Genomic DNA, 14363 nt, shown 5'->3' with positions numbered 1-14363 from the left:
CTATTGGGTGCCCCAGCCCTGGGAGCTGCCCCAGTTGAACACTGAGAGGACAACTCTCCTTTGTTGGTTTGAAAACCAGTGGAACTGAGAGCAGGGCTGTAAGAAACTTAGACACCATGCATGAAGGATATGCACACATTTGCATACTCCCAAAATAAGGGGAAGGAAGGAGATTGAAACTGCCCAGGACCGTGGCTGGTTTCCCCCAACTGCCCTGGTGTGTGCCCCAGCTTGAGTTGAGTGCCAGCTCTGGCCCCTCTTGCTCCATGGCACAGCTCCACAATAGGGTGAGGGATACAGTGGCTGAGAGTTGTGCACAGTTGTGCGGAAAGCAGGTGGCTCGGACTCAGAAAGACATCTGAACATGGCAGGGGCAATGATTTCTGGTGCTTGCTTTGGGAGTAGACTGGGACTCAGGTTCCAGGACCACCATAACCCATGTCCAACCCATGCCAATCGCCTCTACCAAACCTTCTTAGTCCAGCACTGTTCCCCTCTGGGGTGAGGGTGAGAGTGCTGGGAGGTGGAGAGAACACATTTAGAGGGAACAGAGTCAGCATGGTCCAAAAGCTCAGGGCTTATGCTCCAGCAACATGGAACCCAACCCCTCCACCAATAAAATGGTGTTGGCCACTGAGCAGAAGAGGAACCCCAGGCCAAACATGGCTGTAATTCTAGTCCGTCCATTACCAGCCTCGTCTCTCACCAAGGTGATAACTGGCAGCACACACTGGGGGAAGATGTGACCCATGTTGATTTCAGATCCAGCTTTCCCACCAAAGCCACTGTGCACAGACAGACTGCATAGGGATACTCCCACACAAGGACACCACCTCAAGACCAGCATAGGATGTTCACTGCAGCAGCACATATACTAAATCTGGAAAAACACAGAGCAGATTAGCATGACCACTGCACAAGGATGACATGCAAATTCGTAAAGTATCCATATTTTTGATTGGAAGAATCAATATTGTCAAAATGACTATACTACTCAAATCAATCTACAGATTCAATGCAATCCCTAACAAATTACCAATGGTATTTTTCACAGAATTAGAACAGAAAATTTTATAATTTGTATGGAAACACAAAAGACCTGAAGAGCCAAAGCAATCTTGAGAAAGAAAAATGGAGCTGGAGGAATCAGACTCCCTGACATCAGACTATACTACAAAGCTAGAGTAATCAAAACAGTATGGTACTGGCACAAAAACAGAAATGTAGGTCAAAGAACAGGATAGAAAGTCCACAGATAAACCCAAGCCCCTACGGTCACCTAATCTGTGACAAAGTAAGCAAGAATATACAATGGACAAAATGTCTCTTCAATAAGTGGTGTTGGGAAAACTGGACAGCTACATGTAAAAGAATGAAATTAGAACATGCCCTAAAACCATACACAAAAATAAACTGAAAATGGATTAAAGACCTAAATGTAAGGCCAGATATATAAAACTCTTAGAGTAAAAGGTAGGCAGAACACTCTCTGACATAAATCCTAGCAGGATCTTTATTTATCCACCTCATAGAGTAATGAAAAGAAAAACAAAAATAAAGAAATGGGACCTAATTAAACTTAAAAGCTTCTGCACAGCAAAGGAAACCATAAAGAAAACAAAAAGACAATCCACAGAATGGGAAAAAAGTATTTGCTAATGAAGTGACCAACAAGGGATTAATCTCCAAAATATACAAACAGCTCATGCAGCTTAATATTAAAAAAACAAAAAAACAGTCAAAATATGTGCAGAAGATCTAAATAGACATTTCTTCAAAGAAGACCTATAGATGCCAAAAAGGACATGAAAATATGCTCAAAATCACTAATTATTAGAGAAATATAAATCAAAACAACAATGACATATCACCTCACACCAGTCAGAATGGCCATCATCAAAAAATCTACAAATAATAAATGCTGGAGAGGGTGTGGAGAAAAAGGAACCCTCCTACACTGTTGGTAGGAATGTAAATTGGTAAAACCATTATGGAGAAGTGTATGGATGTTCCTTAAAGAAGTAAAAATAGAACTACCATATGATCCTGCAATCCCACTACTGGGAATATACCCAGAGAAAACCATAATTCAAAAAGATACATGCACCCTAATGTTCATTGCAGCACTATTTATAATAGCGAGGACATGGAAGCAACATAAATGTCCATTAACAGAGAAATGGATTAAGAAGATCTGGTACATATATACAATGAAATATTACTCGTCTATATAAAAGAAGGAAATAATGTCATTTGCAACAACATGGTTGGACCTAGAGATTGTCATACTGAGTAAAGTAGGTCAGACAGAGAAAAACAAATATCATATGATATTGCTTATATGTGGAATATAAAAAAATAGAATAAATTAACTAATTTACAAAACAGAAATAGAATCACAGATGTAGAAAACAACTTATGGTTACCAGGGGAGGAAAAGGGGGGAGGGGTAAATTGGGAGATTAGGATTGACATATGCATAGTATTATATATAAAATAGATAACTAATAATGACCTACTGTATAGCACAGGTAACTCTTCTCAATACTCTGTAATGACCTATATGGGAAAAGAATTTTAAAAGGAGTGTATATATGTATATGTATAACTGATTCACTTTGCTGTACAGCAGAAAATAATGCAACATTTTAAATCAACTATATTCCAGTAAAATATTTTTAGGAAAGAGGGAGGGCTTAGGAAACATTAACTAAAAAATGACCAAAACAGGTAACTGTTTCACCTAATTTCATAGAGACAAAGAAAGATAAGCAAAATGAGAACACAGAGGAATTTATTTCAAACAAAGGAATAAAAAGACACTGAAAAAAAAAAACAATTAGTGAAAGAGATAAATAACTTTTCAGATAAAGAGTTGAAAGCATTAATAATAAAATGCTAACTAAACTAGGGAAAAGAATAGATGAACACAGTGATAATTCTAACAAAGAAGTAGAAAATATAATAAAGAATCTTTTGGTTAAACATAAGACATGACACCATAAAATTCCTTGAATAGAGCATAGGCAAAACATTCTCTGACATAAATCATACCAGTGTTTTCTTAGGTCAGTCTCCCAAGGCAATAAAAATAAAAGCAAAAACAAACAAATGGGACCTCATCAAACTCATAAGGGGTTTCACCGTAAAGGAAGCCATAAACAAAATGAAAAAAACTATGGACTGGGAGAAAATATTTGCAGACAATGTGAACAACACAGGATAAATTTACAAAATATATAAACAGCTCATACAATTCAATCAAAAATTGGGCAGAAGACCTAAAAAGACATTTCTCCAAAGAAGACATACAGATGACTAACAGGCACATGAAAAGATGCTCAACATTGCTAATTACTAGAGAAATGCAAATCGAAACTACAATAATTACCACCTCACACCAGTTAGAATGGCCATGATCAAAAAGTCTACAATTAATAAATGCTGGAGAGGGTGTGGAGAAATGAGAACCATCCTACACTGCTGGTGGGAATGTAAATTGGTACAGCCACTATGGAGAACAGTATGGCGGTTCCTTAAAAAACTAAAAATAGAGCTACCATATGATCCTACAATCCCACTCTTTGACATATATCTGGAGGAAACTCTTAATTAAAAAAATGCATGCACTCCAATGTTCATAGTAACACTATTTACAATAGCCAAGACATGGAAGCAACCTAAGTGTCCATCGACAAACAAATGGATAAAGAAGATGTGGTATATATATATATATATATATATATATATATATATATATATTACTCAGCCATAAATAATAAGGAAATAATGCTACTTGCAGCAACATGGATGGACCTAGACATTATCATACTAAGTGAAGTCAGAAACAGAAAGACAAATATCATATGATATCACTTGCATGTGGAATCTAAAACATGATACAAATGAACTTATTTACAAACCAAAAACAGACTCACAGACTTAGAAAACAAACTTATGCTTACCAAAGAGTAAAGGAGGAAGGAAGGGATAAATTAGGAGTTTGGGATTAGCAGATACAAAGTACTATATATAAAATAGATAAGCAAAAAGGATTTAATGTATAGCACAGGGAACTATATTCAATATCTTGTAATAAACCATGATGCAAAAAAAAAAGAACCAGTCAGAAAGGAAGAATACAATAACTGAAATTTTAAAGTACACTAGAAGGAATTAACAGCAGACTAGGTGATACAGAAGAATGCATATGTGATCTGGAAGATAGAATAATGGAAATCACCCAATTAGAACAGCAGAAGAAGAAACAAATTTTTAAAATGTGAGTAGTTTAAGATTCTTTCAGAACATCAAGCATACTAACATTCACAATATAATGGTCCCAGAGGGAGAAGAGAGAGAGAAAAGGCTTAAAAATATATTGGATGAAATTATAGCTGAAAACTTCCCAAACCTGAAGAAGAAAACAGATATCTAGGAACAGGAAGCACAGAGGGTCCCAAACAAGATTAACCCAAACACACCCACACCAAGATACATCATAATTAAAATGGCAAAAGTTAAAGAGAAAATTACAAAGGCAGAAAGAGAAAAACATATAGTCATAAAAAAGGGAACCCCCATAAGGCTATCAGCTTATTTTTCTGCAGCAACTTTGCAGGCCAGAAAGGAAGGGCATGGTATATTCAAAGTGCTGAAAGGGAAAAACCTGCAACTGAGGATACTCTACCTAGCAAGATTATCATTTAGAATTGAAGAAGAGATAAGAACTTCTCAGAGAAGCAAAAGCTAAGACTTCATCAATACTAAACCTACCTAATAATAAATGTTAAAGTGTCTTCTCTGAATGGGAAAGAAGTGGCTACAAGAAGTAAATATTTATAGGAAAGGAAAAACCCCACTAATAAAGGCAAATATAGAGTAAAGGCTGAGGATTATCCACTTAAATAAGCTAGTATGAAGATCAAAAGGCAAAAAAAAAATCATAAAATCATCTCTAACTACAATAAAAAGTGAAAGGATAAACATGAACATGAAAAATATGGCATTAAAAACACAAAACATGGGGGAGGGGGGTACAAAATTTACATCTTTTAGGTTGTGTTTGAACTTAAATGAGCACCAGTATAAAACTGTAGATACAGTAATAACTTAGCATATCTACAAGATATTCCACCCAAAAATAGCAGAATACACATTATTTTCAAGTGCACATGGAATGTTATCTAGTACAGACCATAGGCTAGGCCAGAAAACAACGGGTCAATAAAAAAACAAAGAGTAAATCAGAAAAAAACCTTGAGACAGATGAAATAAAAACACAAATTTCCATAATCTATAGGAGAAAAAAAAATCTATGGGATTCAGTAAAAGCAGTTCTAAGAGGAAAGTTTATAGTGATATAGGCCTACCTCTATAAACAAGAAAAATCACAGATAAACAACCTACCTACAATCTAAACAAAGTAGAGGAAGAAACAAAGCCTAAAGTCAGTAGACAGAAGGAGAAAATAATAATCAGAATGAAAAAAATAGAGACCAAAAAAAAAAAAAAAAAAGAAAAGAGAAAGAAAGAAAAGATCAAAAAACCAAGATCTGGTTTTCTGAAAAGATAACCAAAATTGATAAGCCTTTAGCCAAGCTGATTAATAAAAAAAGAAAGAGAAGAAATTACAACTGACATCATAGAAATAAAAACAATCATAAGAGACTACTACAAAGTTATATACCAACAAGTTGAACAACCTAGAAGAAATGGATAAATTCCTAGAAACATACAATCTTCCAAGACTAAATCAAGAAGAAATAGATAATCTAAACCAACTGATAGTAGCATTGAAATTGAATCAGTAAAAACAAACAAAAAATCTCCTAGCAAACAAAACCCAGAACTGGTTGGCTTCACAGGGTAAATCTACAAACATTTAAAACAGAGTTAATAACTATCCTTCTCAAGATATTATAGAAGAGCCAATATTCCCAATCTAATTCTATGTGGCCACCCATAACCTGATACTAAAATCTAAGACACTACAAAACAAAAAGAAAATTATAGGCTAATATCTCTGATGAATATAGATGCAAAAATCCTCAACAATATAATAGCAAACTGAATTCAACAGTACATAAAAATGTCATACACCATGATCAGCTGGTATCTATTCCAGAGAAATGCTAATCAAATCCACAATGAGATATCACCTCACATTTGTCAGAATGGCTATTGTCAAAAAGACAACAAATAATCAATGGTGGTGATGATGTGGAGAAAAGGGAACCCTTGTCCACTATTGGTGGGAATGAAAAATGGTATAGCCATTATGGAAAACAGTTGGAGCTTCCTCAAAAAATTAAAAATAGAACTACCATGTGATACAGCAATTCCACTCCTTAGTATGCATCTGAGTAAAATGAAAACACTAATTTGAAAAGATATGTATACCCCAATGTTTACAGCAACATTATTTACAATGACTAAGAGAGGGAAACAACCTAAAATGTCCATCAACAGATGTATGAATAAAGAAGCTATGATACACACACACACACACACACACACACACACACACACACACACACAATGGAATATTACTCAGCCATAAAAAAGAATGAATTTTTGCCATTTGCAACAAAATGAATGGACCTGGATGGTATTATTCTTAGTGAAGTCAGATAAAGACAAATAATGTATGTCTTCACTTATATGTGAAATCTGAAGAATTAAGACAAATAAATAAATATTATAAAACAGAAATACACTCAAAGATACAGTAGACAAACTTGTGGTCATCAGTGAGGTGGTAGAGGTAGAGACAACATAGGGGAAGAGGATTAAAAGGTACAAACAACTAGGTATAAAATAAATAAGATAGAAGGATGCAATGTATAGCACACAGGTAATATAGCCAATATTTTATAACAAATTTAAATGGAGCATAATCTATAAAAATATCAAACCATTATGTTGTACACCTGTAACTAATATAATATTGAAAATCAACTATACATCAATATAGAATAAATAATTTCTTTGGCAATTCAATATATTAAGCTAATAATTATTTTATGCTTATACTTTATTGCAGTTATTAATGCAGCAAACTATTAAAACATGTCACAATCTGGATGAATCTCAAATTCATTTTGCCAAGTGAAAGAAATCTGACTCAAAAGGCTATATACTATTTGATTCCACATATACAGTATTCTTTAAAAGGCAACAATGTGGGAAAGAAGAATAGAACAGTGACAAGGAGTTGGGGATTAGAGGGAAAGGTGTGACAAAGGGATACTATGAGGGAATTTCTGGGGAGTGATGGAACTGTTTTTTTTTTTTTTGTGGAGGTGATTACACAACTATGCATTTATTGGTATACATAAAACTGTACACCAAAATATGTGGAATCTGCTGTATATAAGGTTTAAAATAAATATTTAAAAGTGAAAAAAATCTGACATTTCATTGTTAGTGTATAGGAATGCAAGAGATTTCTGAGTATTAATTTTGTGTTCTGCAAATTTACCAAATTCATTGATGAGCTCTAGTAGTTTCCTGGTAGCATCTTTAGGATTTTCTATATATAGTAACATGTCACCTGCAAAGAGTGACAGTTTTAATTCTTCTTTTCCAATTTGGATTCCTTTTATTACTTTTTCTACTCTGGCATAGCTAAGACTTCCAAAACTATTTGAATAAAAGTGGTGGCAGTGGACATCCTTGTCTTGCTCCTGCTCTTAGAGGGAATGCATTCAGCATTTCACCATTGAGAATGATGTTAGTTATGGATTTGTCATGTATGTCCTTTATTATGTTGAGGTAAGTTCCCGCTATGCCCACTTTCTGGAGAGTTTTTTTTTTTTTTAAATCACAAATGGGTGGTGAATTTTATCCAAAGCTTTTTCTGCATCTATTGAGATGATCATGTGGTTTTTATTCTTCAGTTTGTTACTGTGGTGTATCACACTGATTGATTTGCATATATTGAAGAATCCTTGCACCCCTGGGATAAATCCCACTTGATCATGGTGTATGACGCTTTCAATGTGTTGTTGGATTGAGTTAGCTAGTATTTTGTTGAGCCCATTTACCATTGCATCAAAAAGAATAAAATACCTAGGAATAAACCTACCTAAGGAGAATAAATAGCTGTAGTCTGAAAACTATAAGATGCTGATGAAAGAAATCAAAGATGACAGAAACAGATGGAAAGACATACCATGTTCTTGGATTGGAAGAATCGATATTGTCAAAGTGACTATACTACCCAAGGTAATCTACAGATTCAATGCAATCCCTATCAAATTACCAATGCCATTTTTCATAGAACTAGAACAAAACATTTTAAGTTTATATGGAAACACAAAAGACCCTGAATAGCCAAAGCAATCTTGAGACAGAAAAACGGAGCTGGAGGAATCAGGCTCCCTGACTTCAGACTAAACTACGAAGCTACAGTAATCAAAACATGGTACTAGCACAAGGACAGAAATACAGATCAATGGAACAGGATATAAAGCCCAGAAATAAACCCACACACCTATGGTCAATTAATCTAAGACAAAGGAGGCAAGCATATACAATGGAGAAAAGACAGTCTCTTCAATAAGCAGTGCTGGGAAAACTGGACAGCTACATATAAAAGAATGAAATTAGAACATTTCCCAACACCATACACAAAACAAACTTAAAATAGATCAAAGACCTAAATGTAAGACAGGACACTATAAAACTCTTAGAGGAAAACATAGGCAGAACACCCTTTGACATAAGTTGTAGCAAAATCTTCTCATAGAGTCATGAAAATAAAAACAAAAATAAACAAATCAGACCTAATTCATCTTAAAAGTTTCTGTACAGCAAAGGAAACCATAAACAAGATGAAAAGATGACCCACAGAATGGGAGAAAATACTTGCAAAGGAAGTGACTGACAAGGGCTTAATCTCCAAAATATACAAACAGCTCATGCAGCTCTATATTAAAAAACCAAACAACCCAATCAAAAAATGGGCAGAAAATCTAAATAGACATTTCTCCAAAGAAGACATACAGGTGACAAAAAACACATGAAGTGATACTCAACGTCACTAATTATTAGAGAAATGCAAATCAAAACTACAATGAAGTATCACTTCACACCAGTCAGAATGGCCATCATCAAAAAATCTACAAACAATAAATGCTGGAGAGGGTATGGAGAAAAGGGAACCCTCCTGAACTGTTGGTGGGAATGTAAATTGGTAGAGCCACTGTGGAGAACAATATGGAAGTTCCTCAAAAAAGTAAAAATAGAACTACCACATGATCCAGTAATCCCACTCTTGGGCATATATCTGGAGGAAACCACAATCTGAAAGGATACATGCACCCCAATGTTCATGGCAGCACTATTTACAATAGCCAGGACATGGAAGCAGCCTAAATGTCCATCAACAGAAAATGCATAAAGAAGATGTGGTAATATATACAATGAGATATTAGCCATGAAAAAGAATGAAATAATGGCATTTGCAGCAACATGGATGGACCTAGAGAGTATCACACGAAGTGAAGTAAGTCAGACAGAGAAAGACAAATATCATATATCACTCATATCTGGAATCTAATTTTTTTTTAATGATACAAGTGAACTTTTCTACAAAACAGAAACAGACTTACAGATATTGAGACCAAACTTATGGTTACCAAAGTGGAAATGTGGGGGGGGGGTAAATCAGGAGGTTGGGATTAACATACACACTACTATGGATAATATATATATATATTACATATATATAAGATAGATAAGCAACAACGACCTACTGTATAACACAGGGAACTCTACTCAGTGTTCTCTGATAACCTATATGAGAAAAGAATCTGAAAAAGAATGAATATATGTATATGTATAACTGAATCCTTTTGTTGTACACCTAAACTAACACATTGTAAGTCAACTATACTCCAATAAATTTTTTAATTCAAAAAAATTATTAATTCAATCTCAAAAAAGGGAAAAATTATTAGTGCTATTCAATATCATCAAAATGAAAAAAATTACAATGACACCTTTATCCCAGTGTTAACATATCTGAAATATAACTAGTCAAATTTAATTGAATTTAAGTCATTTTTTCTTCTAGTACTATTTTTCTCTGAGAAAGTTATACAATTTATAATATACAAAACTAAACACAAATGGTGCATAAAAGGTCTTGACATCAGTCCCCAATTCATTCTGCTTAGAGAACAGATAATAACTCTTAACCATTGGGCTTAAGGGAATAGTTCTAAATATTCTAAATCCTCCTCTGTGTGTCTTACACTATATTCATTCCATATAGTTGATGGCTTGTGTCCTTATCCTTTTTCTGTTGAGTACTGCACTTTATACTTATCCATGTACTCAAAGTTCCACCTGTAATTATTGCTCTTATTTTTTCCTTTCTCTTCCTCCTTCTCCCCTTACTTTCCTCCAACTCACTTTATCACTCCACCCCAACCCTAGATAATCAATTCTTATAGCCTGATATACACTCTTCAATACTTTCCTCCATCTTCATAAAATTATACATAAACCTATAATACATATTTGCATATATGGGATTTGTCTTCATTTTATGTAAATAAATCATTTAAACTTCACTAGATCTCATTTTTCTCACTTAAAATTACATTGTGGAAGGTCTTATAAGTTGGTTGGTATAAATATAACTTGGTATCTTAACATCTGCATGATATTCCATTATATGAATGAACCACATTTTCTTCAACCATTCCCCTTTCTTTCTAGTTGTTGATGTTGGTCTTGGTTGTTTGTTTTAGTATTACAGTGTTACATATATCCTTACATAGTGGTGCTTTTATATCTATTGTAGATTTCCACAAGGACAAAATTACTTTCCCTAAAGGCCTGAACAATTCATATTACACCAGCAAAACTGGAAGTTACATTTCACCCACATTTCCATTAGCACAGCTTTTCTTATTTTTGTCACTATTTTGGGTGAAAAATGCTATATCAATTTTAATTAGCATTTCTCTGGTGGCATTCATAGGCATTTTCCCATAGGCATATTATGCCATTTTAGTCAGTTTCAATTTGTACTTAAATGAATCATCCATTTGTATGTTTTGCCATTTTTCTATCTAGCTATTTGTCTTCTTATGTATGACTGATATCTCTTTCTGTAATATACATTGTAAGTACAAACAGGCCTGATACACAAAGAAATTTGAGAAAGCGGATAAATATTATGTACTCTTTGATTTTGTTTATGTATACTTTGCCATAGAAGCTTTTTGTTTTATATTGTCAAATATGTCCATCTTTTCTTTCAAAGCTTCTGGATTCACTTTTTTTTAAAATTATACTTCTGGATTTTATTCCCTGTTTTTAAAAAAATACATGAATGAGTATTTCAAGCACATAAATATTATTTTAGGCAAACTAGGGAAGAATTTACTTTGTCTTTAATATTTACCACAACCATCAAGACTATTATATTAGTTATTTTTCACTATAACACTGCCACAAAACTTACTGGCTTTAAAAAAATTATATTTTATTTGTTCCCCATTCTATTGGTTAGCATGTCAAGCTAGGATCACCTGGTCAGTTCTTCTACTGCTTTTGCCCATATCATCTGGCACTCAGTTGGGCCTGGAAGATTCAAGATGGCCTCAATCACACATCAGGAGGTTGATGCTGGTCTCAGTTTGTCCTCATTTTTCATGTGGTCTTTAACCATTAAGGATCTTCACATGGCAGCATTGCCGTCCAAGACAACTAGTATGGAAGCTGGATTCACTTTCTTCATTAGAAATATTTGCCCAATCCATACTTTACACTACAATTTCCTAAATTTTCTGCATAATTTCTTGTGTATTTTTTTAAACTTAAGTACTTATGCATCAGTGTTAATTATTGCATATCTTATAAGGTAGGAGTACAAATTTATTTACTTCCAGATGCACCAAGGCAATTTATTTAAACAAATCATTCTTTTCTACTGAAATGAAACCATTTCTTTTCATAGATTAAATTTCTATGTATGCACGGATTTATTTATGGGCTGCTTATTTTGTTCCACTAACTTGCCTATCCTCAATCCTAAAGCTAAACCACCCTATTATTCTTCTTTCATGATTTCTTCCTTGTACTGAAGCATTTATAAGTCCACATAGAATTTGTTATTATTTTATAGTTTTTTTTTTAATTTGGAATTTCTTTGATTTCCATATGTAGCTTTGGTTATTGCTAGTAAAGAGAAACAGCACTGAACTCTGGGTATTTATCTACTACCCAGCTAATTTACAAAATTCCCTTATAAACACTAGGAGTTTATTTACTATAATACATGATGAAGGAAAATAATATTTTCTTTTTCTTTTCCATTACTTGTATCAAATATTTAATTTTCCTCTTTTTTCTGTTGCATTATAATTTATTTTCAAATAATAATGATAACAGTATTCTACTATTTTAATATAAATGGCTTCAGCATTTTACCACATAAAATTATTTCTGCTGTTGGTATTTGATGAATACTTTTTCTCAGATTTAATTATTTCCTTTTATTTTCTATTATATGTCAATTTTTATAAGGAATAGGGATGCTGAATTTTATCAAATATATCTATTGACATGATCACATTTTCCCTTAAACTTGTTAAAATAATTAAATATGCTATTAGGTATCTTGATGTTGAGATTCTTATATTTCTAGAATAAATTTTCTTTGGACAGATTTTACTTTTCCTATACTGAAATGTCAAATATTCTAATATTTAATTTAGAACTTTGGCATCTATATTATTAAATAAGGTTAGTGCATAGTTTCCTTTTGGCACTATCTTTATCAGGTTAGAACACTAGGGTCTACTTGCTTCATGAATTGAGGTTCTTTCCATTCATAGTCTTGAATGGCTTAGATAACATTGTATTACCTGTCTTTTATAGGTTACATGAAGCTCAACTATGAAATGGTCTGGTGTTCACATCTTTTAAAGTGGCATATTTTTATTCCTCTTCCAATAAACTTATGGATATATAATAAACATGGATATATGAGAATCATTCAAATTTTACAAAATTTTATAGATATGGATTAGATTGACTTTATTAATTACATCACTCAGTTCCTTATTTTTTTTTATTTTTTCCTAATGGACATGTCTTATTTTGAGTGTCTTAAAAGTCTTCCACTACGATAGTACTTTTATTGTTTTCCAATCATTTAAAATATTTCCATTTCATGTATGCTATGTTGATGTTGCATACATGTTTATGACTGTTATGTCTCCTTTCTAAGTCATTCATTTTATCATGTCAGCACTTTTAATCCCAAATTTTAATTTGAGAAGACAGCAGAGTAGAAAGAACCTGACCTCACCTCCTCTCACAAACACATAAAAATCACAACTATTTGCAGAACAATCATTGATAAAAAAGATCTTTTCTACCAGAAAAGATCTTCTTTTCTGGAACCTACCAGAAAAGATCTTCTACAACTAAAGATGTAAAGAAGACAAGTAGGAGGGGCAGAGTTGTGATATAGTCAAGTCTCATACCCCTCGGTGGGCAACCCACAAAGTTAGCAGGAGTTCAGCAACTAACTTTCCTTCCTCCTACTAACATATTATTACCTTCCTCCTAGTAACAAATGTCGGCATGTTGCTGACATTACTCCCGAGAGAATAAATGTTAAGTCACGAATGTCCATTGAATATTAGCACGTGATTTGCAGGATCTATTACAATGAACATTTGAATTGGTCCTCTATAACCTGTTATTATTTATTATTTTAGTGATAGTATTAACTCATCTTACATTAATAAGTTAAATCTCACTTGGTAGCAATGGATTGTTTTTATATTTACTTCTGGATTCAATTTGCTAATATTTTATTCTGGAATTTCACATCCCTATTCATACATGAGCTAAATCTCTGTGTCTTTCTTTCTTTCTTTCTTTCTTTCTTTCTTTCTTTCTTTTTAATTCTTTCTTATTCTATCCTTGACTGGTTTTATTTTTTTTTTCCTTTTTTAACATCTTTAATGGAGTATAATGGCTTTACAATGGTGTGTTAGTTTCTGATTTATAACAAAGTGAATCAGCTATACATATACGTATATCCCCATATCTCCTCCCACTTGCATATCCCTCCCACCCTCCCTATCTCACCCCTCTACAGGGCCACAAAGCACAGAGCTAATCTCTCTGTGCTATGTGGCTGCTTCCTCCTAGCTATCTATTTTACATTTGGTAGCATACATATGTACATACCACTCTCACTTCATCCCAGCTTACCATTCCCCCTCCCTGAGTCCTCAAGTCCATTCTCTATATCTGCATCTTTATTCCTGTCCTGCCTCTAGATTCTTCAGAACCATTTATTTATTTATTTTTAGACTCCATATATA

At 33.5% G+C, this 14363-nt stretch overlaps 1 non-coding gene across 1 annotated transcript; it reads left to right on the top strand.

Annotated features, from left to right (window-relative positions):
• The first annotated feature begins 852 nt into the window (after positions 1-852).
• LOC117310446 (U6 spliceosomal RNA) lies at positions 853-956 on the top strand. Its single transcript, XR_004524598.1, has one exon. It is a non-coding gene; the product is annotated as a U6 spliceosomal RNA (small nuclear RNA).
• Positions 957-14363: the final 13407 nt, after the last annotated feature.

Source organism: Tursiops truncatus, chromosome X (assembly GCF_011762595.2).
Source record: "Tursiops truncatus isolate mTurTru1 chromosome X, mTurTru1.mat.Y, whole genome shotgun sequence".
NCBI lineage: Eukaryota > Metazoa > Chordata > Mammalia > Artiodactyla > Delphinidae > Tursiops > Tursiops truncatus.
This window is presented reverse-complemented; position numbering and strand designations above follow the sequence as displayed.